The 26,732-nt window shown below is 39.8% G+C and overlaps 1 protein-coding gene across 5 annotated transcripts in view; it reads left to right on the top strand.

Annotated features, from left to right (window-relative positions):
• The window catches only part of LOC105482674 (ST6 N-acetylgalactosaminide alpha-2,6-sialyltransferase 5), a 187,311-nt gene that overhangs the window by 108,841 nt on the left and 51,738 nt on the right, over positions 1-26,732 (top strand). The window lies entirely within an intron of this gene.

Below are 26,732 nucleotides of genomic sequence, written 5' to 3'. Positions count from 1 at the left end.
CCTGGTTCAACAGGTCCCACGCCCACAGAGCCTTGCTCACTGCTAGCACAGCAGTCTGAGCTCAATCTGCGAGGCAGCAGCCTGGCTGGGGGTGTGTCACCTGACATTGCTGAGGTTTAAGGAGGTAAACAAAGCAGCCTGGAAGCTCAAACTGGGCAGAGCTCACCCCAGCTCAACAAGGCCTACTGCCTCTAGACTCCACCTCTGTGGGCAGGGCATAGCTGAACAAAAGGCAGCAGACAACTTCTGCAGAGTTAAACGTCCCTGTCTGACAGCCCTGAAGAAAGCAGTGGTTCTCCCAGCATGGTGTTTGAGCTCTGAGAATGGACAGACTGTCTCCTCAAGTGGGTTCCTGACCCCCGTGTAGCCTAATTGGGAGACACCTCCCAGGAGGGGTCGACAGACACCTCATATAGATGGCTGCCCTTCTGGGACAAAACTTCCCAAGGAAGGATCGGGCAGCAATATTTGCTGTTCTGCAATGTTTGCTGTTCTGCAGCCTCCACTGGAGATACCCAGGCAAACAGGGTCTGAAGTGGAACTCCAGCAAACTCCAACAGACCTGCAGCTGAGGGACCTGACTGTTAGAAAGAAAACTAACATACAGAAAGGAATAGCATCAACATCAGCAAAAAAGTCATCTACACCAAAACCCCATCTACAGGCCACCAACATCAAAGAACAAAGATGATAAAATCACAAAGATGTGGAGAAACCAGAGCAGAAAAGCTGAAAATTCAGAGCACCTCTTCTCCTCCAATGGATCACAGCTCCCTGCCAGCGATGGAACAAAGCTGGATGGAGAATGACTTTGACAAGTTGACAGAAGTACACTTCAGAAGGTTGGTAATAACAAACTAAAGGAGGATGTTCAAAGCCATGGCAAGGAAGCTAAAAACCTTGAAAAAAGATTAGATGAATGGCTAACTAGAATAAACAGTGTAGAGAAGACCTTAAATGACCCGATGGAGCTGAACACCTTGGCATGAGAACTTCGTGATGCATGCACAAGCTTCAATAGCTGATTCTATCAAGTGAAAGAAAGGGTATCAGTGATTGAAGATCAAATTAATGAAATAAATTGAGAAGACACGAGTTGAAAAAAGGGGGAAAAAGAAAAGAACAAAGCCTCCAAGAAATATGGGACTGTATGAAAAGACCAAATCTACATCTGATTGGTGTACCTGAAAGTGATGGAGAGGATGGAACCAAGTTGGATAACACTCTTCAGGATATTATCCAGGAGAACTTCCCCAACTTGGCAAGGCAGGCTGACATTCAAATTCAGGAAATATAGAGAACACCACAAAGATAATCCTTGAGAAGAGCAACCCCAAGACACATAATTGTCAGAGTCACAAAGGTTGAAATGAAGGAAAAAATGTTAAGAGCAGCCAGAGAGAAAAGTCAGGTTACTCACAAAGGGAAGACCATCAGACTAACAGCGGAGGTTTCAGGAGAAACCCTACAAGCCAGAAGAGAGTGGGGGCCGATATTCAACATTCTTAAAGAAAAGAATTTTCAACCCAGAATTTCACATCCAGCCAAACTAAGCTTCATAAGTGAAGGAGAAATAAAATCCTTTGCAGACAAGCACATTCTGAGAGATTTTGTCACTACCAGGCTGGCCTCACAAGATCTCCTGAAGGAAGCAGTAAACATGGAAAGAAACAACAGGTACCAGCCACTGCAAAAACATGCCAAATTGTAAAGATCATCGATGCTAGGAAGAAACTGCATCAATTAACAGGCAAAATAACCAGCAAACATCATAATGACAGGATTAAATTCACATATAACAATATTAACCTTAAATGTAAATGGAATAAATGCCCCAAGTAAAAGACACAGACTGGCAAATTGGATAAAGAATCAAGATCCATCAGTGTGCTGTATTCAGGAGACCCATCTCACATGCAAAGATGATGTGCATAGGCTCAAAATAAAGGGATGGAGGAAGATCTACCAAGCAAATGGAAAGAAAAAAAAAAAAAAAAAGCAAGGGTTGCAATCCTAGTCTCTGATAAAACAGACTTTAAACCAACAAAGATCAAAAGAGACAAAGAAGGCCAATACATAGTGGTAAAGAGATCAATTCAACCAGAAGAGCTAAGTATCCTAAATAAATGTGCACCTAATACAGGAGCACCAAGATTCATAAAGCAAGTCCTTAGAGACCTACAAAGAGACTTAGACTCCCACACAGTAATAATGGGAGACTTTAACACCCCACTGTCAATATCAGACAGATCAACAAGACAGAAGGTTAACAAGGATATCCAGGACCTGAACTCAGCTCCGCATCAGGCAGACCTAATAGACATCTACAGAACTCCCCATCCCAAATCAACAGAGTATACATTCTTCCCAGCACCACATCAAACTTATTCCAAAATTGACCACATAGTTGGAAGTAAAGTACTCCTCAGCAAATGTAAAAGAGCAGAAATCACAACAAACTGCCTTTTAGACCACAGTGCAATCAAATTAGAACGCAGGATGAAGAAACTCACTCAAAACTGCACAACTACATGGAAACTGAACAACCTGCTCCTGAATGACTACTGGGTAAATAATGAAGTGAAGGCAGAAATAAAGATTTTCTTTAAAACCATTGAGAACAAAGACACAATGTATCAGAATCTCCGGGACACATTTAAAGCAGTGTGTAGAGGGAAATTTATAGCACTAAAAATGCCCACAAGAGAAAGCAGGAAAGATCTAAAATCGACACCCTAACATCACAATTAAAAGAACTAGAGAAGCAAGAGCAAACAAATTCAAAAGTTAGCAGAAGGCAAGAAATAACTAAGTACAGAGCAGCACTGAAAGAGATAGAGACACAAAAAAACCTTCAAAAAATCAATGAATTCAGCAGCTGGTTTTTTGAAAAGATCAAAAACATTGATAGACTGCTAGCAAGACTAATAAAGAAGATAAGAGAAGAATCAAATAGGCGCAATAAAAAATGATAAAGGGATATCAACACCTATCCCACAGAAATACAAACTACCATCAGAGAATACTGTAAACACCTCTACAAAAATAAACAGGAAAGTCTAGGAGAAACTGAGAAATTCCTGGACACATACACCCTCCCAAGACTAAACCAGGAAGAAGTTGAATCTCTGAATAGACCAATAACAGGCTGTGAAATTGAGGCAATAACTAACAGCCTACCAACCAAAAGAAGTCCAGGACCAGAAGGAATCACAGCTGAATTCTGCCAGAGGTACAAAGAGGAGCTGGTACCATTCCTTCCGAAAGTATTTCAATCAATAGAAAAAGAGAGAATCCTCCCTAACTCATTTTATGAGGCCAACATCATCTTGATACCAAAGTCTAGCAGAGATACAAAAAAAAAAAAAAAAGAGAATTTTAGACGAATATTCCCAATGAACATTGATGCAAATATCCTCAATAAAATACTGGCAAACCGAATCCAGCAGCACATCAAAAAGCTTATGCACCATGATCAAGTCGGCTTCATCCCTGGGATGCAAGGCTGGTTCAACATATGTAAATCAATAAATGTAATCCATCACACAAACAGAACCAATGACAGAAACCACATGATTATCTCAATAGATGCAGAAAAGCCCTTCGGCAATATACAACAGGCCTTCATGCAAAAATGCTCAATAAACTAGGTATTGATGGAACATATCTCAAAATAATAAGAGCTATTTGTGACAAATCCATAGCCAATATCATACTCAATGGGCAAAAACTGGAAGCATTCCCTTTGAAAACCAGCACAAGACAAGGATGCCCTCTCTCACTACTCCTATTCAACATAGTGTTGGAAGTTCTGGCCAGGGCAATCAGGCAAGAGAAATAAAGGGTATTCAATTAGGAAAAGAGGAAGGCAAATTGTCCCTGTTTGCAGATGACATTGTATATTTAGAAAATCCTATCGTCTCCGCCCAAAATCTCCTTAAGCTGATAAGCAACTTCAGCAAACTCTCGGGATACAAAATCAATGTGCAAAAATCACAAGCATTCCTATACATCAATAACAGACAAACAGAGAGCCAAAGCATGAGTGAATTCCCATTCACAATTGCTACAAAGAGAATAAAATATCTAGGAATCCAACTTACAAGGGATGTGAAGGACCTCTTCAAGGAGAACTACAAACCATTGTTCAATGAAATAAAAGAGGACACAAACAAATGAAGAACATTCTATGCTCATGGACAGGAAGAATCAATATCGTGAAAATGGCCATACTGCCCAAAGTAATTTATAGATTCAATGCCATCCCCATCAAGCTACCGATGACTTTCTTCACAGAATTGGAAAACTACTTTAAAGTTCATATGAAACCAAAAAAGACACAACCTTGCCAAGACAATCCTAAGCAAAAAGAACAAAGCTGGGGGCATCATGCTACCTGACTTCAAACTATACTACAAGGCTACAGTAACCAAAACAGCATGGTACTGGTGCTAAAACAGAGATATAGACCAATGGAACAGAACAGAGCCCTCAGAAATAACACCACACATCTACAACCATCTGATATTTGACAAACCTGACAAAAACAAGAAATGATGAAAGAATTCCCTATTTGATAAATGGTGTCAGGAAAACTGGCTAGTCATATGTAGAAAGCTGAAACTGGATCCCTTCCTTACATCTGATACAAGAATTAATTCAAGATGGATCAAAGACTTAAATGTTAGACCTAAAACCATAAAAACCATAGAAGAAAACCTAGGCAAAACCTCTCAGGACATAGGCATGGGCAAGGACTTCATGACTAAAACACCAGAAGCGATGACAATAAAAACCAAAATAGACAAGTGGGATCTAACTAAACTAAAGAGTGAACAGACAACCTACAGAATGGGAGAAAAATTTTGCAATCTACCCATCTGACAAAGGGCTAATATCCAGAATTCACAAAGAACTTAAACCAATTTAGAAGAAGAAAACAAACAACCCCATCAAAAAGTGGGCAAAAAATATGAACAGACACTTCTCAAAAGAAGACATACGTGAAGCCAACAGACACATGAAAAAATGTTCATCATTGCTGGTCATCAGAGAAATGCAAATCAAAACCGCAATGCAATACCTTCTCACACCAGTTAGAATGGCAATCATTAAAAAGTCAGGAAACAACAGATGCTGGAGAGGATGTGGAGAAATAGCAACACTTTTACACTGTTGGTGGAAGTGTAAATTAGTTCAAGACAGTGTGGTGATTCCTCAAGGATCTAGAGCTGGAATTACCATTTGACCCAGCAATCCCACTTGGAATCAACCCAAATGTCCATCAATGATAGACTGAATTAATAAAATGTGGCACATATACACCATGGAATACTCTGCAGCCATAAAAAAGGATGAGCTAATGTCATTTGCAAGGACATGGATTCAGCTGGAAACCATCATTCTGAGCAAACTCTCACAAGGACAGAAAACCAAACACCACATGTTCTCACTCATAGGTAGGAATTGAACAATGAGATCACTTGGACACAGGGCCGGGGAATATCACACACCGGGGCCTGTTGATGGGTGGGGGGCTGGGGAAGGGATAGCATTAGGAGAAATACCTAATGTAAATGATGAGTTGATGGGTGCAGCAAACCAACATTGTACATGTATACCTATGTATCAAACCTGCTTGTTGTGCACATGTACCCTAGAACTTAAAGTATAATAACAAAAAATTACATAAATAAACAAAAACAATAATAAGAAAATTTTTTAAAATAAGTAACTATTACAATTCAATAATACAAAGACAAATAACTCAATTTTAAAAATGAGCAAAGGATTTCAACCGACATTTCTCCAAAGAAGATACGAAATTGCTAACAAGCATTTGGGAAGATTGTCAACACCATTAATCATTAGGGAAATGCAAACCCAAATCACAATGAGATATCACTTGACACCAATTAGGTTGGCTATATTCAAAAAGACAAAAAATAACAAGTGTTGGCAAGGATGTGGGAAAATTGGAACTCTCATACATTGCTGGTCGGAATGTAAAATGTGGCAACCTCTTTGAAAAGCAGCCTGGCTGTTCCTCAAATGATTAAGCATAGAGTTATTTTATATCTACCCAAGAGAAATGAAAACATGTCCACACAAAAGCTTGTGTATGAGTGTTCATAGCAGCACGATACACAATAACCCAACAGTGGAAAAAACCCAAATGTCCATAAATTGATGAATCGATTAATAAAATGTGGTAACCCATATAATGGAATATTCTTCAGCAATAAAAACAAATGAAGTACTTGATGCTTTTGCCTCACAACTCTTAAGATTATTTCGTTTGTCTTGACTTTAGATAATCTGATGACTATGTGCCTAGGTGATGATCTTTTTGTGATGAATTTCCCAGGTGTTCTTAGAGCTTCTTGTATGTGGATGTCTAGATCTCTAGCAAAGCCAAGGAAGTTTTCCTCAATTAGTCCCTCAAATATGTTTTCCAAACTTTTAGATTTCTCTTCTTCCTTGGAAACACCAATTATTCTTAGGTTTGGATGTTTAATATAGTCTCAAAGTTCTTGGAAGCTTTGTTCATTTAAAATTTTTTTTTCTTTGTCTTTGACGGATTGGGTTCCTTTGAAAGCCTTGTCATCAAGCTCTGCGGTTCTTTATTCTGCTTCTTTGATTTTATTGTTGAGACTTTCCAGTGCATTTTGCATCTATTTAAGTGTGTCCTTGATTTCCAGAATTTGTAACTGTTTTTTATTTATGCTATCTATTTCACTGAAAATTTTTCCTTTCTTATCCTGTATCACGTTTTTGATTCTGTCACTATCTTCTGTGTCTTTGCCAATATTTTAATTAAATTATTCACTCTGTGGTCAGTTATCTTCACTTTATTTTCTCTGTGAAGTTATATTTTGGTGCTCTTATTATTAGTTATCTTTATAGCTATAAATTGATCTTAGTCCTCTAGTGTTTGTTTATTCTTACTAGTTATAATTGTGAATATTATTATATTTCTTCCTTTTCTCTCCTTTTATCTCTGGATCCAGCAGCATACTGTTTTTAGTCAATAATCTCTTTTCTAGTGTTTGCTTTGATATAATTGTGTTTCTGATTTATGACTTGATTTGCCAACTTTAAATGAAATCCTTTGACTTCCAGCTCTTTTAAATTAAACAGTAAACACATTTTCTCATCATTCCAATTTCTTTCCCTCTTTCTCTCTCAATGTTTCAGTTATGTTGTTTCTGCCACTCTAACTCACATTTTTCTAGTTGTAGTGATATTATTAAATATATAGTCTCCCTCAGTCTTTTCCCCAAAGTTATTGATTGACTGAATTCTGTCTTTTATTGGTTCCCACAAAAAGACATCAACAAAATAATATTGCTCCAGTTTTTGAACCTTATTAAAACTATTGTTTGTAGCCGTTATACTTCAAGAAGAGTTTGCATATATATTCTTATCTCAAACTCTCTTTGCTTGAGAGTCTCATGGGATTGTATCTGGTATTCAGTGTTGCTGTGTAAAAATAGGAAGGCAGCCTGAATTCTTCCTTCTTATAAAATTGACCTGATCTTTTCACCTGTCTGCCCAAAGGATTCTTTATCTTTGAAGCCCAGCAACTTTATTGGGATATGTCTCATTAGTCATTCTGGGTCTTTCTTTATTCTATCACACGAACTTACTCATTCTCATCCTCTGTGAATCTACTGTGCTTTTTATACTGTCTGATTCTTGTGCCCCATTTTGTTTTTATTTCCTTAATTCTTCTATTTTTTTTTCTTGGACTATGCCTTTCCTTAGTTGTGCAAGCTCATATCTTATCTCTTCCTGCTATGCCACCATATTTTCCTTGAATTATTCCATTACTGCATTATATATCGTCTTTCATCCAAGTGATCACTTTAATTTGAAGGATTTTTTTTCCTCCAAATTCATGGCAAGACATTTGTTCATAACATTCACTGCTATGGTAATATTTTATAGAAGGATGTACTTTATTAATAAATTTTTTGCCTTTTTTCCCTTTGTCTTGGAATATACATATAATTTTTATTATTCATCTTTGAAAGGTTTTCATTTTCCTAAACTCTGTATTTATAAGGGTTTCCTTGAGGCAGGACCAGGTCAGCTTTCCTGTCTAGCACGCTTGCCCAATGCAAAGGTTCTTCTTGCCACAGTCTCCACAAAGATAGAACGCTTCTCAAAAAAATGTGCCTTGTCTTTCCAAATCTTTATTTGGCCTTGCTTCTTCATTTTTATGAAATTAATTGTAGTCCCACTGGGGTAGAAAGTCACCTCCTGCTTCTGCCACACTTTTGCCAGCAAGGGGTACAGCTTCTGACTGTCAAGGTATACCCATCACTTTCGGGAAGGAAACTGTTAGTGGTGTGTTCTACGATCTGTCATGGCTGGTCTCCTACAATGGAGGTCTTGAGGTCGCTCTTTAGCCTCTCCCAAATTCTTCCCAGAAGAATTCAGTTGCTTTTAGAAAATCTTAAAAGTATGTTGAGTTAGGATAAATACTTAAAAGTATTTAAACTCTCTCCTGAAGTTTATTTAACAATTGAGTTTTTGTTTTGAGTTTTCCGTTCTTTATTTGCCTTCGGGTCGTTCCAGGGAGAGAAGTCTGGAGAAGGCTGCATGATGCAGCCATGAGTATACACTGGGAGTTTCCACTCCATCCTCAATCTCCACCAAAAAAGACGGTGCTTCTAAAGGTATTTTTTTCCTTCTAATGCCTTAGTTTCTTTATATAGTGGCCTAAAATATTACAAGAATATCTTCATGGCAACTACAGGCATTGCTCATTGTATGGCAAGCTGATTGATGGAACTTTTCCACCACAGAATTGATGGTTCTGAGCATGAACTCAAACAGCAGTTACCTGAAAATCCAGACACATGAGGTCTTATCCCCCAATCTGTCAGTTTTGTCAGGGTGAAATATGCGCCTTCTCAGCCTTCTGCCGTCTTTGGTGCTCATTGCTAAATGGGTGAGTAGAAATGCCTCAGAGGAATCATCTTGGTGCTGGCTCCAAGGCTCTGTGCAGTCAGCCAGGCTACGAAAGAAGGCAGCCTGTGCCTTCTCCAAACTGATTCCTGCTCCCTCCTCAACCTAATCTTCTTGAATACACTCTCCACTCAAGAGCTGATGGAAAAATGGATCACTGACAAATAACGAATTATTGTATGAATTAACCTCTTGCTGGCAACTGGACAATTTGATAGTAGACTCAAACTGGGTGATTTGAGAATTTAATAAAGGGACTACTAATTCATCCTATGTGAATATGAACCCTCATTTAGAGTTGAGAGAGAGTAGCCAAGGGATAGTGCAGTTAGTTGGGGATTTATAAATGGCAGAGAGCCTTTACCATTTCTTGACCTGGAGGGGCTAAATGGCACAGGAAACTCCCAAAAGTATTGCATAGCGAGGGCTTCTGGAAAGGAGCTTTGGCCTTCAGTAGCAGGTTGTAGGCTGTATAAGGAGGGAAGTAGGGAAAAGAATCTCACCCTCTCTGTGTCACCTTCTCAGCTCCTGCCAGTGCTTCTCATTGGCCAAACCAAATCAAAAGCCAGATAGCAAATGGAGCTACTTGATCAAGTCCTTCTCCTATGATGCGGGGAAGACAGTGGATCTGGAGGGGCAGAATAAAAATAAACAACCTTCCAGGGATCCAGCAATTGCTTGAACAAAATTTCAAAGCTGTTTTATTCTGTACCAAACACATTGCAAATATTGTTGGTTTGCAGAAAGCAAATATAAGATTATTCTAAAGAAAACATTAAGCCTGAGGCCATATATCAATTACAAGGTGAATTTTAGGGCTCAATACAGTTATATATCATCATGTTCAAACGAACAAATGCCTGGATTTGAATGCTAAGGCATAGGATTGTTTCAACATGCACACACTGAGCATTTTCTGAAAAGTATCAAGCTTTTATTACCATTTTGTCCTAAATCCCCTGACCACTTCTCATTCAATTTCCACGAACGGGCCTCCTCTTTCCACCCTTACTTTAATCCTGGGGTTTCCTAACTCAGCCTTCTTCTCTGCTAATTCTACTCCTTCTCACAGACAGGTATTTTTTTCTGTTCTTTGACATCAGTTTCCACGTCTTCTTTAGTGAGATTTCATACTATTTTTTTTAGCTCAGCCCTCCCTTATGAATTCCCAGCTCGTAGACCGTAGCTGCCAACTGGACATTTTCACCTGGATGCTTTATAGACATCTTAAATAATGTTGAAAAACTAACTCATTATCTTAAGCATTCCCAAACAACCTCCTAACACACGCGTGCATGCACACACACACACGCAGACACCCTGCCTATTCCTGAATTCTCAAACTTATTTAATATTTTATGGCCTTCATTTTTGTTTTCTAACAAAAATAGATAAATGTATGGATGGAATTTCTTTCTTGGCAGAGAAATAAGTAAATATTTAAAACATTTCTTCAGTGTTTTCTACAATGAAAACGAAATCAACAATTTCTATAGTCTATGTAAGGGTCAGTTTCCCAAAGCTATGGCCCATTAGTAATCATCAACACCTTCTCCCTCGTGTCCCATATCCCGGTGGTCATAAATTCATGGCGAAGACACATAGCTCATGTCTTCCTTGCTAGGAACTGTATGCCCATGTCTGGCATTAAAACAGCTATTTCTTGAATGAATAACTCTATGTCTTTTAGTTCTACCCTCTAACTATCTCCACTGCCAGCCCTGCTTCATCTATTTTAGTCAATAATTTCTTTTCTGGTGTTTGCTTTGAGGACCTATGTCAAGGTCTGCTGCCAACACCTTGACATAGGTTCTCAGTGTCTTTGTCCTATAGCACCAAAGGGCCTTCCAGAGGCTTTCCTGCCTCCAAATATTCCCTTTCTAATCCTTTCTCTTCACTGCTGCTAATTACCTTTCTAAAGAGCAATTGTGGTCCCTCTTTAATTTTATTTTATCTTATTTTCTCTAAGACTGGGTCTGGCTCTGTCACCCAGGTTGGAGTTCAATGGTGCAATCTCCGCTCACTGCAACCTCTTTCTCCCAGGCTCAAGCTGTCCTGCCACCTCAGCCTCCCCGGTAGCTGGGACTACAGGTGCATGCCACCATGCCCAGCTAATATTTTTATTTCTTTGTAGAGATGAAGTTTCACCATGTTGCCAGGCTGATCTCAAACTCCTGAGCTCAAGCAATCCACCCACCTCGGCCTTCCAAAGTGCTGGTATTACAGGCGTGAGCCACTGAGACCATAAATAATAATAATAATAATAATAAAATAAAACTCTCACTACTTCTGCCTTGCTGGCTGGGCCACAGATGATTCCTGTGTATTTGCCAAAACAGTGTGCACACACTTGCATTTGCAGGTTAGAGACAAAGTATGTCCACTCTAGGTTCCTGCTGCCCTTGAGCTACCTTCCAGTTTGCTACCTCCTATCTACAGGACTAAGACCCAAGTCCTTAGCATGGAAATCAGTTTTCCGTTTTAGCCTCACTTCCTGCCTTACCCATCCACTCACTTAGAACTTGGATTCTTCAACTTCTTACAGTCCTCAAAAATGTTTTCTGTGTGCCATGCCCCTTTTTGCTTCCCAGGAGTTCCTATTTATGCTTCGAGAAGCATCTCAAATATCATTCCCTCCATGACGCCTTTGTGAACTCTCTAGCATTAGCTGCTGCATCCTCTCATGTTGTCCTATTTTTGTCTATCTCTATGTTGTGCAATAATTACATCTTTACATTTCTGTTGGCCCAGCACAAGCCCTACAGGCCAGGACTGTATTGTAGTTTTTCTTTGTCATCCCATCCACCAGTGCAAAATTTGGAAAATAGCAAGAACTCAATCAATAGATGCTAAATTAATGAACACTTTATTAGCCTACATTTATGGAGCATTCTTGGTACCCATGAAACAGTTTCATCTCTCTCACATGTCAGTGTTATGTTTCACTGCAGCTTTCTCTAAGGAATTTTGTGAGAAATATGGAGTATTGCAGCACTATTCTTTGGTCATGTGGGGGTTTAATTCCTATTTATACTTTTCTGGTATTACTAGAAATAATGACTGTAACTACTTATCTGGCAAATCTCTGAAATTTCTTTTTAAGGAAATTGTTATTGTTGGAGAAATTTGCAAAGCCTGACTCTGCCGGGGCTCTATTCCTCTTATCTAAGCAGTTAATTCTCTACTACGTTATGTTTAGCTTTTGGCTCTGGAAAACACTCTTTGAACGCCTCCTTTGTGCAGATTTATCCAACTGTCTCCTCTTTCTTTCATTAAGCTTGCCCAGTAAAGCCATGTTCCTTCTGTTTTCAACTGCGAATTTATTTCCACTGGAGCTTTCTGACTTAGAATCTATTTGAACTTCTATAGAAACTTTGGTTGAAAAGGAAAAAAAGAAAAAAAGGCCTGTTTTTAAAGGTTTTCTCTTTCACCTAATATTAGAGGGGATTTCTTTGTGATTAAACAAGTTTGCTATAAAGTAACACACACTGTGAAATATCCAAACAACTACAATGTCTTTATAAATATATTTTTCTTATCAGAGAAGGCAACAGGCAGATCAGCCACTCTTGCAAGGTCATATTTCACAGAGACAGCTGAATTCACCCACCGTTGAATTATGTTATGCAGCCAGTGATTTAGCATTGTCATCTATTTTGATTGACACCAAAAGCCTTCCAGGACAGTAAATGTAAAGATGTTAGAAGAAAATCACTTACAAAATGGCTTGATAGTTCCTGTTAATGAGTTTTAAAATGCGGTATAACAACTTAATCAAATCAGACAGCTCCATAAAAGAATTAATCTGGTCATTGGCTCTCTTTCCAAAACGACTTTGTTGTACTGAGTAAGGTGAGAATTTTTCTGTGGCTAAAACATTCACAACTAGATTCTAAATGACATGACCTGGAATAAGTTATGGATTACCCAAAGTTTCTCAGGAGTTATTTATATTGTGGCCTCTTGTTAAATGAGATGCATGTCTTTTCTAAAGTTTCATTTTAATGAAAAAGAAGAGTATGAATGACATATATTAAAGACCCTGGGCCTACACTTAAAAATCTCAGTTTTGGATAACTTGTGTGTTGCTGTTTAGAAATTAGAGTGACATTGAGATACTATTATGGGTTGCCAATGGGAGGGGATTCAGGAATATCTCCATACTGCCCCAGACCACGGAAATAATTTTCTGCAATGTCAAGAGAAAAACACAGGACAATAACCAGTTGAAAGCAGCAAAGTTCTGCATTATTTTTTGCTGTCCTCTTGTTCAAACTCTAGAGGAGATTATTAGAAATGTAGTATCTCTCCCTGTAGAATTATGGGCTTATGCCAAGACTAGAGACCTAAGGAGACTCGTTTCTTGTCTACCTGGGCTCAAACACCAATCTCTTTAGTGCACCTCCAGACTGAAGCTGTTTCTGAGGTCAGCTTTAAGGAGAAAATTACATATAATCAGAATTACCCTCCAAAATTCATAAATCACCTTTCATTGGTATAGATCACTGTCTCTCGGATTGAGCAGCAGATTAAGTAGTCAGATTGCATTTAGGTTTACATTATATAAAATTTATTATGTTTTGGCTGGGCTTGGTGGCTCACACCTGTAATACCAGCACTTTAGGAAGCCAAGATGGGAGGATGGATAGAGGTCAGAAGTTTAAGACCAGCTTGGGCAACAAAGCAAGACCCCATCTCTATAAAAACTTTAAGAATTAACTGGATACAGTGGCACATACCTATAGTCCCAGATACTGGGAAGGCTGGGGCAGAAGGATCATTTGAGCCCAGGAGTTTGCAGCTGCAGTGAGTTATGATCATGCCACTGTACTCTAGCCTAGGTGACAGAATGAGACCCTGTCACTTACAAAAAAAAAAAACAAAAAACCCTAGTATCCTTAAATACTAGGAATCACCTTCAGAATGGCATTGAAAGGCAGGAAGTCTGCCAGGCAGTGCATGAGGGAAGAGCAGAGTCATAGACTCTCCCTCAGACTATCTTATTGACAGACAAGTTACAGGCACTTTTAAAATCAGTCTCTCCTTTCCTTCCTCTCTCTCTCTTTTTCTCAGCTTTCTGTCTCTCTCCTAGAGTTAAATTTTAATGAAAAAGAAAAATAATGTGAATTATTTGTGTGTTAAATATGTATAACATTTCTATATATTTATATTATTAATATGATATAATAATATAATATTTGTATTATTAATATTTATTTAAAACCATCAGCACACACTTAGAACCTCCATTTTGGGTAATGTAGTTATTACCACCATTCTTATCTGACATTTATTTGTGTATTTGTTCAGTGTACATCTGTGCATTCTATGAGACTGTGAGGTTTATGAAGAAAGGGACCATGTCTCTTTTGGGTCACCATTTCATTCTCAAAACTAGCACGGAGCCGAAGAGGAGCTGAAAACATTTGTATTAAATGAATGACTAAATGAGAGAGGCCATTAGACATTACTGTCTTTGGAAGTTCTCTTAGTGACTGTGGCTTAATCATGTTGCAGTGTTATAGACACCTTTATAATTTACAAAGAGCTTTCACAAACATGGCCTTATTTTAAAGGTGACAAACATGATTGTCCCCCACCCCAGCTTGTAGAAGAAGAAACTGAGACTTGGAGAGACTAACCAACTTGTCCAAAGTTGCACAGCTAACCTGTGGCAGAACTAGGTCTTGAACCCCTGTCTTCTAACCCTGAGCCAGACCAGTTGGAGTTCCCCATCCCTAGTGACCTCTCCTACATTTATGGGGACTCTTGTGTATCAGAGTTTGTGACTCTGTGCCCGCGTAAGGCAGTGGTCACATCTTGTCCCTCATAACAGGAATGTATTAAGTGCCTACTATGCACCAGACATTGCGCAAAATTTCCAGGACACAAACATGAATGAGATATAGTTCTTGCCATCAAAACAACTCACAATCTAATGCAGCATAGTGCTAAACATGCACATTTTTAATATACTGTTGAATATGTTTGTGGATGAAATCCTATCCTGCGCGTGCAGTTGCAATAATATGCAGGTTAAATGAAAGGAAAAGCAAGCCTTGCTGGTTTGCACATATGTTAACAACTATTAGTTCAAGTTGGAAACAAGAATTTAACCATTCTGCACAAGTGTTAAGGAGTGCGTATTTGCAGAGCTGAGGCCAGGAGGCTTAAATTTTAGAAACAGCTGTGGAACTCCTTTTAGTATGTACAGTTGGAAGGAGGCTGGCATTGTCAGGGAGTTGCTCTGGAAAATACAGGCAGTGAATATATTTTATCTTTTCCCTTATTTCAGTGTTAGTCTCCCCATAGAATTCCAAGTGAGAAAATAACCTGCAAAGGTGTGAGGTGGGAATCATATTACAACATCGAAGCAGGTGAGATCCTCAGAGATGAAAGGGGAAGAAAATGGCACTTTATTGCATGAGAGTAATCTTCCAGGATTTGTACCATGATGTGTTATATTTTAACAAGAAGAGTACCCAGAAGGGTCAGTTTCAGGAACATCACGTGAACCCCTGGAGAAAAGTAAATGGTTGATTGGCTGTCACACTTACAGTTTCAATATGCTGGGTAAAGCAAAGCAAGGAAAGGTGAGGTCTCATCAAGTGCAGATTACACAACAAATGCATTTTTTGTGTGCTTTTTTCATAGTAGATGACTTTGAAACAAAAAGAGAAAAATAACCCTGTAAGTAAGTAGAAACTCTGGAAGTAACACTGAGTGATAGAGGATTAGTTTTCACATGTAGGTGATACACAGAGTTTGTACAGTTTTCTAGTTACAAGACTGGGTAGAATTAATACTCAAAGAGAAGACTGTTACAAACAATGGTTCAGAAGGAAGAATGAACTTGATGAGGTTGTGAGGGATCGAGAAGGAATGTTTTGCTTAAAACATGGAGTATGGCAACAATGAACTAGCCTAGTTTTGAATCAAAATGACCTGAAAAACTTCTGTAGAAAGCTTCCAACCAAGCATTGCTATATTATGGAAGAACCTACCATATCCATATGGATTGAAACTTTTCTAGAACTTTTAATAGATGAGCCCTCGTAAGTAAGATCCAGGCTACCAAATTACTCCTCTTTGAATGCTGTTGTGGGTATCATGTCAAGATCCAATGTTTTCTTTCCATGTTATACTAAAGAAATAAAACTTAATATCTATAGTTCAAGTTATAATTGAAACTTATAGTTCTTGATTGAAGCTAGTATAAAAACACTCTGTAGGCTGAGCATGGTGGCTCACACCTGTAATCTCAATGCTGTGAGAGGCCTAGGCTGGAGGATCACTTGAGGCCAGGAGTTCAAGACCAGCCTGAGCAACACAGCGAGACCCCATCTGATATGGTTTGGCTCTGTGTCCCCACCCAAATCTCACCTCAAATTGTAGTACTTCCCATGTGTTAAGAGTGAGACTAGGTGGAGATAATTGAATCATGGTGGCAGTTTCCTCTATGCTGTTCTCATGAGAGTGAGTTATCATGAGATCTGATGGTTTTATAGGGGGCTTCCCCCTTTGCTCAGCACTCATTCTCCCTCCTGCTGCCCTGTGAAGAAGTGCCTTCTGCCATGATTGTCACTTTCTTGAGGACTCCACAGCCACGTGGAACTATGAGTCAAGTAAACCTCTTTTCTTTATAAATTACCCAGTCTTGGGTATTTCTTCATAGCAGCATGAAAACAGACTAATACAGTAAGTTGGTACCAGGAGTAGTGGATCTCTGCTGAAAAGATACCCAGAAAATGAAAATAAAAAATTAGCCAGACACGATGGCATGCTCCTAAGGTCCTAGCTATTCAGGAGGCTGAGGCAGGAGGATCGCTTGAGCCCAGGAGTTCGAGGTTACAGTGAGCTATGATTGTGCCACTGTACTCTAGCCTGGGTGGCAGAGTGAGACTTTGTCTCTTAAAAAGTATAATTTAAAAAAACAGAAGGAAAGACTCCATGAATGACATTTTAAAGGGAAAAAATGTTTAGGACAATTACATTGTGTATTCGAACAAAACGTATTCTTATTTCACAACCAGTGAAAATCTGCACTGACTGGAAGAGAGATGAATTATGGTCACTGAGAAACAGAATGTAAAGCATTATTTTCGGGAAAAGAAAACCTAGTTTCCTTTACATGCCACTCACATATTGATATTTTCTCATTATTAGATCTTACATTTTTTTAAGTTCAGAGTTTTAAAATTCCCCAGAGACTTCTGCAAAACCTGAACCATCATTGAGTAATCCATCAAAAATCCAAAGGCATTAAAAATTCCATGACTAATACGTGTGAAATGTTTGAAGATGAAACTCTCTTTTGTAATTATAGACCGCGGAATGTGGAATAGTTTCTGCCGTTTGAATTACCTACCTGAGGATACTACTTGAAAGTTCCATCTTCCGTAAATAACAGTCAGCCTCTTACAGAAGACAGGCAGTGTTTTCATACCTGGCATAGAAATTATTTTAGAATCATTTCCATGCAACATTTTTTCATTATTACCGGGATCTGGTGACTATGAAAGGGAGTAAACTTACACAGCTGGCTCTTTTCAGACAGAGCGATTCAATTTATTCTTGCTCCAGTACTGTAGGAAAATAAAAAGGTTAAAATTACCTTTTGGATTCAATGTGGTATTTTCCCTAGATACCTAAACAAATGGAAGACAGGCAGCTTTCCCAGCTTTGGAATAGGGGACAGTAAGGGATTTCCCTTGCAGCGTGTTGTGTTTTATCTGAAATCTGGTGCTTTTCCATAATTAAAAAAGGGATTTAGATACTGAATTTCATCCTTAAAACAGTCAATATCTTGTAAATTTTCCAGGTATTTCCCTGGTTCATCACGAGGGAAGAGACTTACTTTAATTCTGATCTAATGTGCACATACCTTTTAATTAGGTGCTAAAACAATTTGGGAGATGGGATGGTTTGGTACAAACTTGCTCCTGCCATGGAAATGGTGACTTGGTTGATCTATGTTCTGGTTCAAGAATGTGCAGGTTTGGGTTTTTTTATGATGTATATTTTTATATCATAAAATGTACATATTATAAAATGTACCACTTTAATTGTTTTTAAGTATACAATTCAGTGGCATTAAGTACACTCCCATTGTTGTGCAACCAATATCACTATCCACAGGCAGAACTTTATTCTCATCCCTAATTGAAACCCACACTCATTAAACAGTAGCTGTCCATTTTCCTCTTCTCTCAGCCCTTGGTAACCACTATTCTACTTTCTGTCTCTATGAGTTTAACTATTCTAAGTGCCTAATATACATGAAATCATACAGCGTTTGTCCTTTTGAGTCTGGGTTGTTTCATTGAGCGTGTTTTCAAGGTTCAGCAATGTTGTAGTTTGGATCAGAATTTCATTCCCTTTCAAGGCTAAATATGTTCTACTGTATGTTATACACATTTTGTTTATCCATTTCTCCATTGATGGGCATTTGGATTGTTTCCACCATTTGGCTTTTGAGAAGAAAGATGCTATTGACATCGGTATACAAAATTTATTTGAGCCCATGATTTTAGTGTGTATATATATATATATATATATATATATATATATATACTAAAATATATATAAAATATATATATATATATATATATGAATTGCTGGAGGATATGGTAGTTCTATGTTTAATTTATTGAGGAATTATCATACTATAGAAATGTGTAGATTTTTGTTGTTGTTGTTTGTTTGTTTGTTTGTTTGTTGAGACAAGGTCTCCTTCTATTGCCCAGGCTAGGCTTCCGTGGCATGATCACAGCTCACTGCAGCCTTCACCTCCCAGACCCAAGCAATACTACCACCTTAGCCTCCCAAGTAGCTGGGACTACAGGTCCATGCCACTACGCCCAGCTAATTTTTTATTTTTTATTTTATTTTTTTTTTTTTTTGAGACAGAGTCTCACTCTGTCATCCAGGCTGGAGTGCAGTGGCGTGATCTCAGCTCACTACAACCTCTGCCACTCAGGTTCAAGCGATTCTCCTGTCTCAGCCTCCTGAGTAACTGGGATTACAGGTGCCAGCCACCAAGCCTGGGTAATTTTTGTATTTTTTTTTTTTTTAGTAGAAATGGGGTTTTAACCATATTGCCCAGGCTGGTCTCAAACTCCTGAGTTCAAGCAGTTTACCCACTTCAGCCTCCAAAGTGCTGGAATTATAGGCATGGACCACCACACCAGGCCAGAATGTGTAGTTTTTTTGTTGTTGTTTTTTTGTTTTTTTGTGTTTTTTTTTGAGACAGAGTCTTGCTCTGTCACCTGGGTTGGAGTGCAGTGGCACGATCTCGGCTCACTGCAAGCTCTGCCTCCCAGGTTCACGCCATTCTCCTGCCTCAGCCTCCCGAGTAGCTGGGACTATAGGTGCCTGCCACTACACCCGGCTAATTTTTTGTATTTTTAGTAGAGACGGGGTTTCACTGCGTTAGCCAGGACGGTCTCGATCTCCTGACCTTGTGATCCGCCCGCCTTGGCCTCCCAAAGTGCTGGGATTACAGGCGTGAGCCACCGCGCCCGGTGAATGTACAGCTTTTAATCAGCATTCCAGGTAATGTTATAATCAGATAATCTGAGAAACATTTATTTGTCAGTTACCTATAGCTATGCAATAAACCACTCCAAACAATTAGTAGCATATAACAACAACCATTTATTTAGCTCACAATTATACTGGGTGGCTCTTCTGGCCTGGGCTGGGTTCCTCTGGGTCTGTTGGCCTAGCTCATGTTTCTGTGGTCACTTGGCTGGTCATTTGGGTGCTGGCTGTCCTCAGATGGCCTTAGTCATGTATCCAGTGGTTGCTTGGCTGTAGGCTGAGGCAATGGCTTGACTAGGCCTAGAACCTTTCCTTGTTTAGTAAGCTAACCCCAGCTTGCTCCCAGGGTGGCAGGGTCCCAAGAGCAGCAAGTGAGCAAGCTCCACTGCATAAGCTCTTTTCAGGTCTTTGCCTATATTACGCTTGCTTGTCTATTGGCCAAAGCCAGTCACCTGGCCAAGCCCAGTGTCAGTATAGAGGACACTACCAAACGATGTGGATGCAGAGAGGCAGAAAAGGAGCTGGGACCATTACTATCATTATTCCACCACAACTTAACTGCTTAATTCAGTATTCTCATGTGAACTCAGGGTTATCTGAAAACTTTCTCCTGCCATAATAAATCTGTGAATGCAGCATAATCATGTCTGAAGTTGCATAGAGCCCTCTGAACCATATGCCCCAGCACCTCTATGATGCTTTCCATTTGAGGGTTCATTCGTTAATTTAATAAATACTTATTGTGAACCTACTGGTGTCTGGAACTCTTCTAGGACCTGGGGATATAGCTATCAACAAAACAGTCCAAGTTCCTCTTCTCTAGGGACTTACATTCTACTGCAGGTGGAAAAGTTTTAGGAGTGAGAATAAATGTCTGGATCCCTGGCACATATCCAGGAAGTTTTGTGGTTGTCATTGTTGTTTAAAGAAGAAGAAGCTTGGAGAATGTTCTTTATTCCCTATTCTCCACCACTATGTGCTTTTACTAATATTTGAGTAGAGGAAAATATTTTGGTTAATTAGAATTTCCAGGTATTTAAATGCCAGAAGGCAGATGCAAACCTGTGTCAGGACATGAGAATTGACTTTTAACTTGTAATCCATATAACTTGGTGCAAAAGTAACCGTGGCTTCCTGTAACAGTAAAAGCCGCGATTACTTTTGCACCAACCTCATACAAGACTGATGGATTCGCATCTCACTTCATTTATGCTTTCTGCAAGGCTCTGTGGCTAATACTTTTGGCCCCTTAGCTACCTGAGGAAAGGCTACTGATCTTTACCGCTCAAAGGGCACTGAAGAGTCACACTCAGCCGAGTAGTGATGGATGGCTACAACAGACTGGATACTTCTTTATTTTATTATTATTATAGTGTGTGTTTAATCCTATGGGAGTAGACCAGCATTCTATATTTTTAAAGTAGCACTGATTTGTTGGAAAACTTGACTTTTATAAACTGAAAGTGTATGTCATCAGTACCTGGAGATGAGATGGGTTTAATGTCCAGCTGATGTTCAGAGGGGCTGCGACTCTCTGCATGGGTTAGTTTGCCAACTAAAACTCACTTCATGCACAAGAGCTGTCATTGAATAACAGTCAAGCTTTGCTTCAGTGTAAGCAGATATTCCAGTGGGGGAGAATTAGGGGACAGCGTGTAGGAGTATTCAAATTAGGATCTTTAGAGTCAGACAGATGTGTCCGTTACTAGCATGGACTTTGGGCAAATGACTTAACCTCTCTGAGTCTCAGTTTCTTTTCTACAAAATGGGATAATAGCACTATCTGCCCCATGAAACTGGAAACACTAACAGAAAGCATGCAAAGCTTGTAGCATAGTGCCTGCAGTGGGCACTTGATTAAAAATGTTAGCTAAAAGTTGTTATCTTTTTTTTTTTTTTTTTTTTAAGATGGAGTCTCACTCTGCCTCCTAGACTGGAGTGCAGTGGCACAATCTCGGCTCACTGCGACCTCTGCCTCCCTAGTTCAAGCAATCCTCCTGCCCCAGCCTCCAGAGTAGCTGGGATTACAGGCGCCCGCCACCACGCCTGGCTAATTTTTGTATTTTTAGTAGAGATGGGGTTTCACCACGTTGCTAGGCTGATCTCGAACCCCTGACCTCAGATGATCCACCCACCTCAGCTTCCCAAAGTGCTGGGATTACAGACATGAGCGACCATCCCTGGCTTAAAACCTGTTATCTTAATAAATGCTGTTCTGATCTACAGTTACATCACCACAAACAGGTGCCTTTGGCCTGGCTCACAGTACCAGAATGTGAATTATAGGGGAGTTACTCTTGGGACCACCCTAGCACAAATCCAAGCTGAGAAAAAGACATTTTTGAAACTGATTTGCCGTTTATGTGTAGCCAGTCAGGAATTCCTACTTGGACTCTTGGCCACTATTTGAGCAACTTTTCTGTAACACTGAACCATAGAAGCAGTCCATCCACCACCACAACAATAAAAACTAGCACTTCACACACTAGCACCTTACCTGGAATGATTTTAGGGGTGTTAGAAAGAGAGACCCAAAATATCTCCTGTGTAACTTTCCACCAGACTTTATGGAAGAGCCCACTCCCAACCTGTAAACTGATTGAATATTGTATTTTCCTCTGTGGACTTAGCTGAAAGTAGCAGCTGGACCCAGTGAGAGTTTAGCTGGGAGTAGATTTTGATGGATGGGAACAGGAGTTTCATGAGGTAAGAGGAGAAAAGAGAGAGAATTTTGGTTCATGGATATAGGAACCATGCAACTTGTATAATTTCATCATAAACATGGCACGCAGGGAGAGGGTGAAATGCCCCCAGGTAGCCAGAAGAAATTGCAAGGCTTTGGTGTTGGGGAGACCAGGGAGATAAAGAAATTAGGGGTAGGAGAGGGATCCAAAGGGGAAATATGAAGGAGAGTGAAAGGCAAACTTTTCAGCTGAGTTACATGAGCAACATCATCTGTAACACAGGGTGGAAAAATCCTATCTTCCTGTCCTCCCCCATGTGACAGGAAGCTGATCTGCCTTCTTGGATTTATTTCCTTCTGGGGCTGTATTTCTCTCCTTGCGCTTTGTCTCACCTCCTACCTTGTTATAGGCGATCTTTCTCCCCCTGAGGAAATCATAATTCTATCACTGTGGAAATTGAAGTGTCTTCAGCTTTCTTAGCAGTCTTAGAGTATTTTCTTAGGACAAATTGCCAATTTCCTCTTTTATGGAAAATACTAAAATACTTTTTTTTTTAATAGAGTGACCTTGATTCTTTCCCATTTGCTATTCTTTCTAATTTCTAGACTGGAGCTAGAAAAATTGAATGAAGTTGTCAGCCTAGTGGCAATAACCACATTAAAATGTTTCTCTGAAAGTCTTTGGAGCAGAGTCCTTGGGCATTTTTACCAGTGACCATCCATGAAGTGACAGCACTATAGACGCAGGGTTTTATTGTGCCCACAGAACTTTCCACCAGCCCTTCTGGTATGATTTACTGTGTCTGTCTTATCCGGGCCCTAACACAGGGCTTGGAGCACAATCAGTGATCAATAAATGTTAACTCAGTGACAGGACAGATGGTCACTGATTTAAAAATAACAACCTTGGGCCAGGCGCGGTGCCTCACACCTGTAATCCCAGCGCATTGGAAGGCCAAGGCAGGCAGATTACCTGAGGTTAGGTGTTCGAGACCAGCCTGGCCAACATGGTGAAACCCCATCTCTACTAAAAATACAAAAATTAGCCAGTCATGGTGGCATGCACCTGTAATCTCACCTACTCAGGGGGCTGAGGAAGGAGAATCTCTTGAGCCCAGGAGACAGAGGTTGCAGTAAACCGAGATCATGCCACTACACTTCAGCCTGGGCAACAGAGCAAGACTCTGTCTCAAAAAAATAAAAATAAAAATAAAAATAACCTTGCCTCATACTGTTGGGGTACACACTTCCAAGAAGTGGCCCTTGGCAGCTCTGGGAAGCTCTGAGACACTGTCCTTCCTTGGAGTAGTCCCTCTCAGCCTGAGACACTGTCCATCTAAATCTGCGGCACAGGTTCTCCAACTCTAGGAGGCCAGGAGGCGCGGTGTCTGACAATCGTTTGACCTTGTGGCTCCAGGACACCCCAACACTCTGGACTGAACACTGGAACACTCCTGTCCTTAAAGACATTAAAGATTGTGCTCTAATTAGTTTGGAAATGGAATTTCTTAAACTATTTCTAAAAGCAGTAGCAGCCTGCGGACAAATTGATTAAATTCACCAGTTCTCCTGAAAATGATATTTGAAAGGAAAGTTGAGCTGCTTCTATCTTCCCAGAGAAATCGACATGTCATTCAGATGTTGGAGACCCTCAAGAGGCAGAAATGTCTTCATCTCCTGCTGTTCAGGTGCTGACTAAAACCGTTGATCCTTTTCCTTGAAGTATGAGGTTCAGAGGTTGGCCTCAGAAAAGCGGGGGACAGAATATTCTGGAGACTCTGGCAAGTAGAGGACCCCTTGCTGGGAGTAAGCTTCAGCCTCTTCCAAGGTCTGCCACAACAGAAGCAGTAACATGAGAGCGGCACTCAGTAGGACAAAGACGACGAGGCTAATGAGAGCTTTTGGCCGTGAGAAACACTGCCTCCAAGCAGCATTTGGATATGTAGAAACAGTCTTGTTTTACGTGCCGTGGTGCCTCGGGCCTGTACAAGGTCACCAACACATTCAAACTGGGGTGGAGAATTGGGGATACAAAAATGTGATTGCTGAAGACAGCACCGTCTTAACCCCTGGAGTCGTCGAGTGCTCATTTGCTGCTACGGGACAGAAAAGCCATTAGAGATATTCCCTGGGTATGTAGCCCAGTTATTTTTGTTTTTTAACATATACTCCAAGTGATTCAAGAGCATGGCAAGGTTTGGGAATTACAGTCCTTAAGCACAATCTCCCATTGGTAGTTTACAAGGTTATACTTTAGACTAATTGAACTTGTTTTATTTTTATTTTATCTGTAATAATATTTGATATTCATTTGGTATATAAAATAATTTTGTTTTTATATTTTGTATATGTGGTATGTAATACAATATAATTATTTTGTTAGTAATATTTTTATTTTGTAATATAGTGATAAAAATATAGTAACTGCATGTAAGTGCTTATTATATACAAGATATTGTTCTATTGTAATACAATATAATTATTTTGATAGTAATATTTTTATTTTGTAATACAGTGATAATGATAATAATATAGTAACTGTGTATGTAAGTACTACTTATTATATACAAGATATTGTTCTGAGTGCTTTTACATACATTATCGCAATTAATCTTCGCAATGACTTTTTGAAGGAGATGGTATTATTAACATCATTTTACAGATGAGAAAAGAGAAGCACAAAGAAGCTAAATGATTTGCCCAAGGTTCCATAGCAGTCAAGTGGTAGAGCTTGAATTTACACCTAGACCTGGCGATTCTCAAGTCTGAGACTTTTAACTACCACACTGTGATGATCCAAGTGACCCAAAGCTTTAGGAAATTTGATTAGAGAGAGTTGCATCACTAGGTAACAGAGAGATATAAAAAGTCTGTGGGAAGGGAAAGAAAGATGCTTCTCTGCAGAAATAACGTTTAAGAGTTTTTTGAGCCTTAAGTAAATTAGACCATCTGTTTGTGGCCAGGAACATACTCAGTGGAATAATGTCCCAGCCAATAGAAAAATAGATTTTGCAGAACCCCAGCAGTCAGTTGCTGACATGAGTATGGAATCCACAGGAATTCCAGGTCACTCCTTGCTCCAGAAATAAGGAAAAGCATTAATACAAAGCAGATCTTGGTTTCACCCAACCTGGGAGTGGGAGTATGTCTGCCCCTGAATGCCAGAAAAAAACTATGGGTAGTAGGGGACACGCAATGCAAGCCGATTCCTCAAATCTCCGCTTGAAAGCCGGAAAGCTTCACTATGTATTCTGCACTGACAGGGAAAGACGGGTCCTAATTGGATTGACTGATCCTTCTCTTGGTGGGAGAGGCCTTGGCCTTTGTGAACCACGGAAAAGATTTTTATGACAAACTGTTCTAGATGCTTTTTAGCTGATGTTAAACAAGATTATGGGTGAATTAGAAAAGGGATTTACAGTAGATCTTTGGATTAATTTATTCATTCACAAACATTTATTGAGTGCTTTGGCTGAATTAGGCAGTACTCTAGGGGATACAGAAATGAAGAAAACAATGGTTCGTCCCCAAGAATCTTACAACTGAGTGGTAGAGACAGACGGCAAAACCAGCAAGAGCTTAATGTGGTGTTTCCATAGACATGTTTGAGAATTCCTATCGTTTACGAGGCAAGGGCACTTTAAACTTCTTAAGGGTGGGAAAATCAAGTGCAAAAAACTCCCCCAAAGAAGGAGGCCTTGCATTATGTCACAAAGTAGTTGCAGTTGCGCAGGCTGATATGCGAAGACCTCCCTGACAGAAGGAGCAGTGTGTGCACAAGAGGACAGAAGGCAAGGGCACCCCACGGTCCTGCAGGTGCACGGTGAGCAACCAGAACTAGCCAGCTGTTCACCCAATTCATGTCCTCTTTTGGTGGAATCTCCACATCCAGCTCTATAACCTCAAGAATCCCAAGCCAGGGTCTAGGTCTCAACAGGAAGTCAGACTCTGTTTCTGAAGCCTACTCTGTGATTCTGTGCACAGTTTCATGCTGATATTCACCTGGACAATGGAAGGCATGAAAAGTCATTCAGCCTCTTTTGTGAAATTAGAATTGTCAAGGAAAGCAGCTGATACTTCTCAAGTAATCAGGCATGGGGCTAAAGGCTTTCTGGGTTTTGGCCGGGAGATTGTTGTTTGATTTTACGTATCGTCTTTATTATAAGCTTTCTCACCCAACTGTTGCTGTCTGTCTTAATCACTGAAAAGCGTCCTCTCCTAATCCGCAGTCATGTTATGATTTGTTTTCTCCTAGTCTCATATTTTCTCTGGATGCATTTCATCCCCGTGTGAGGAGAAGCCATCCCTACATCCTAACGCTACATTGTATATTTCTAAGCACTTGCCTCAAGGCCCCACTCCCAGCAGCTATTGATTCCTGAGAGACTATTACTTTTATTTGCATTGACACAGTGGCTTACCACCTTAAGTGAAAGGATAAACAATTAATGTCCCAGCTCCTGGAAGTTGGATGGCCTTTCTGGGATGCCATTAAGACTTGTCTTGGAGAGGGCTATTTAAAGTAGCTGCT

This window comes from Macaca nemestrina, chromosome 1, assembly GCF_043159975.1.
Source record: "Macaca nemestrina isolate mMacNem1 chromosome 1, mMacNem.hap1, whole genome shotgun sequence".
NCBI lineage: Eukaryota > Metazoa > Chordata > Mammalia > Primates > Cercopithecidae > Macaca > Macaca nemestrina.
Note: the sequence above shows the minus strand (reverse complement) of the source record. Positions and strands in the feature narration are given on the sequence as shown.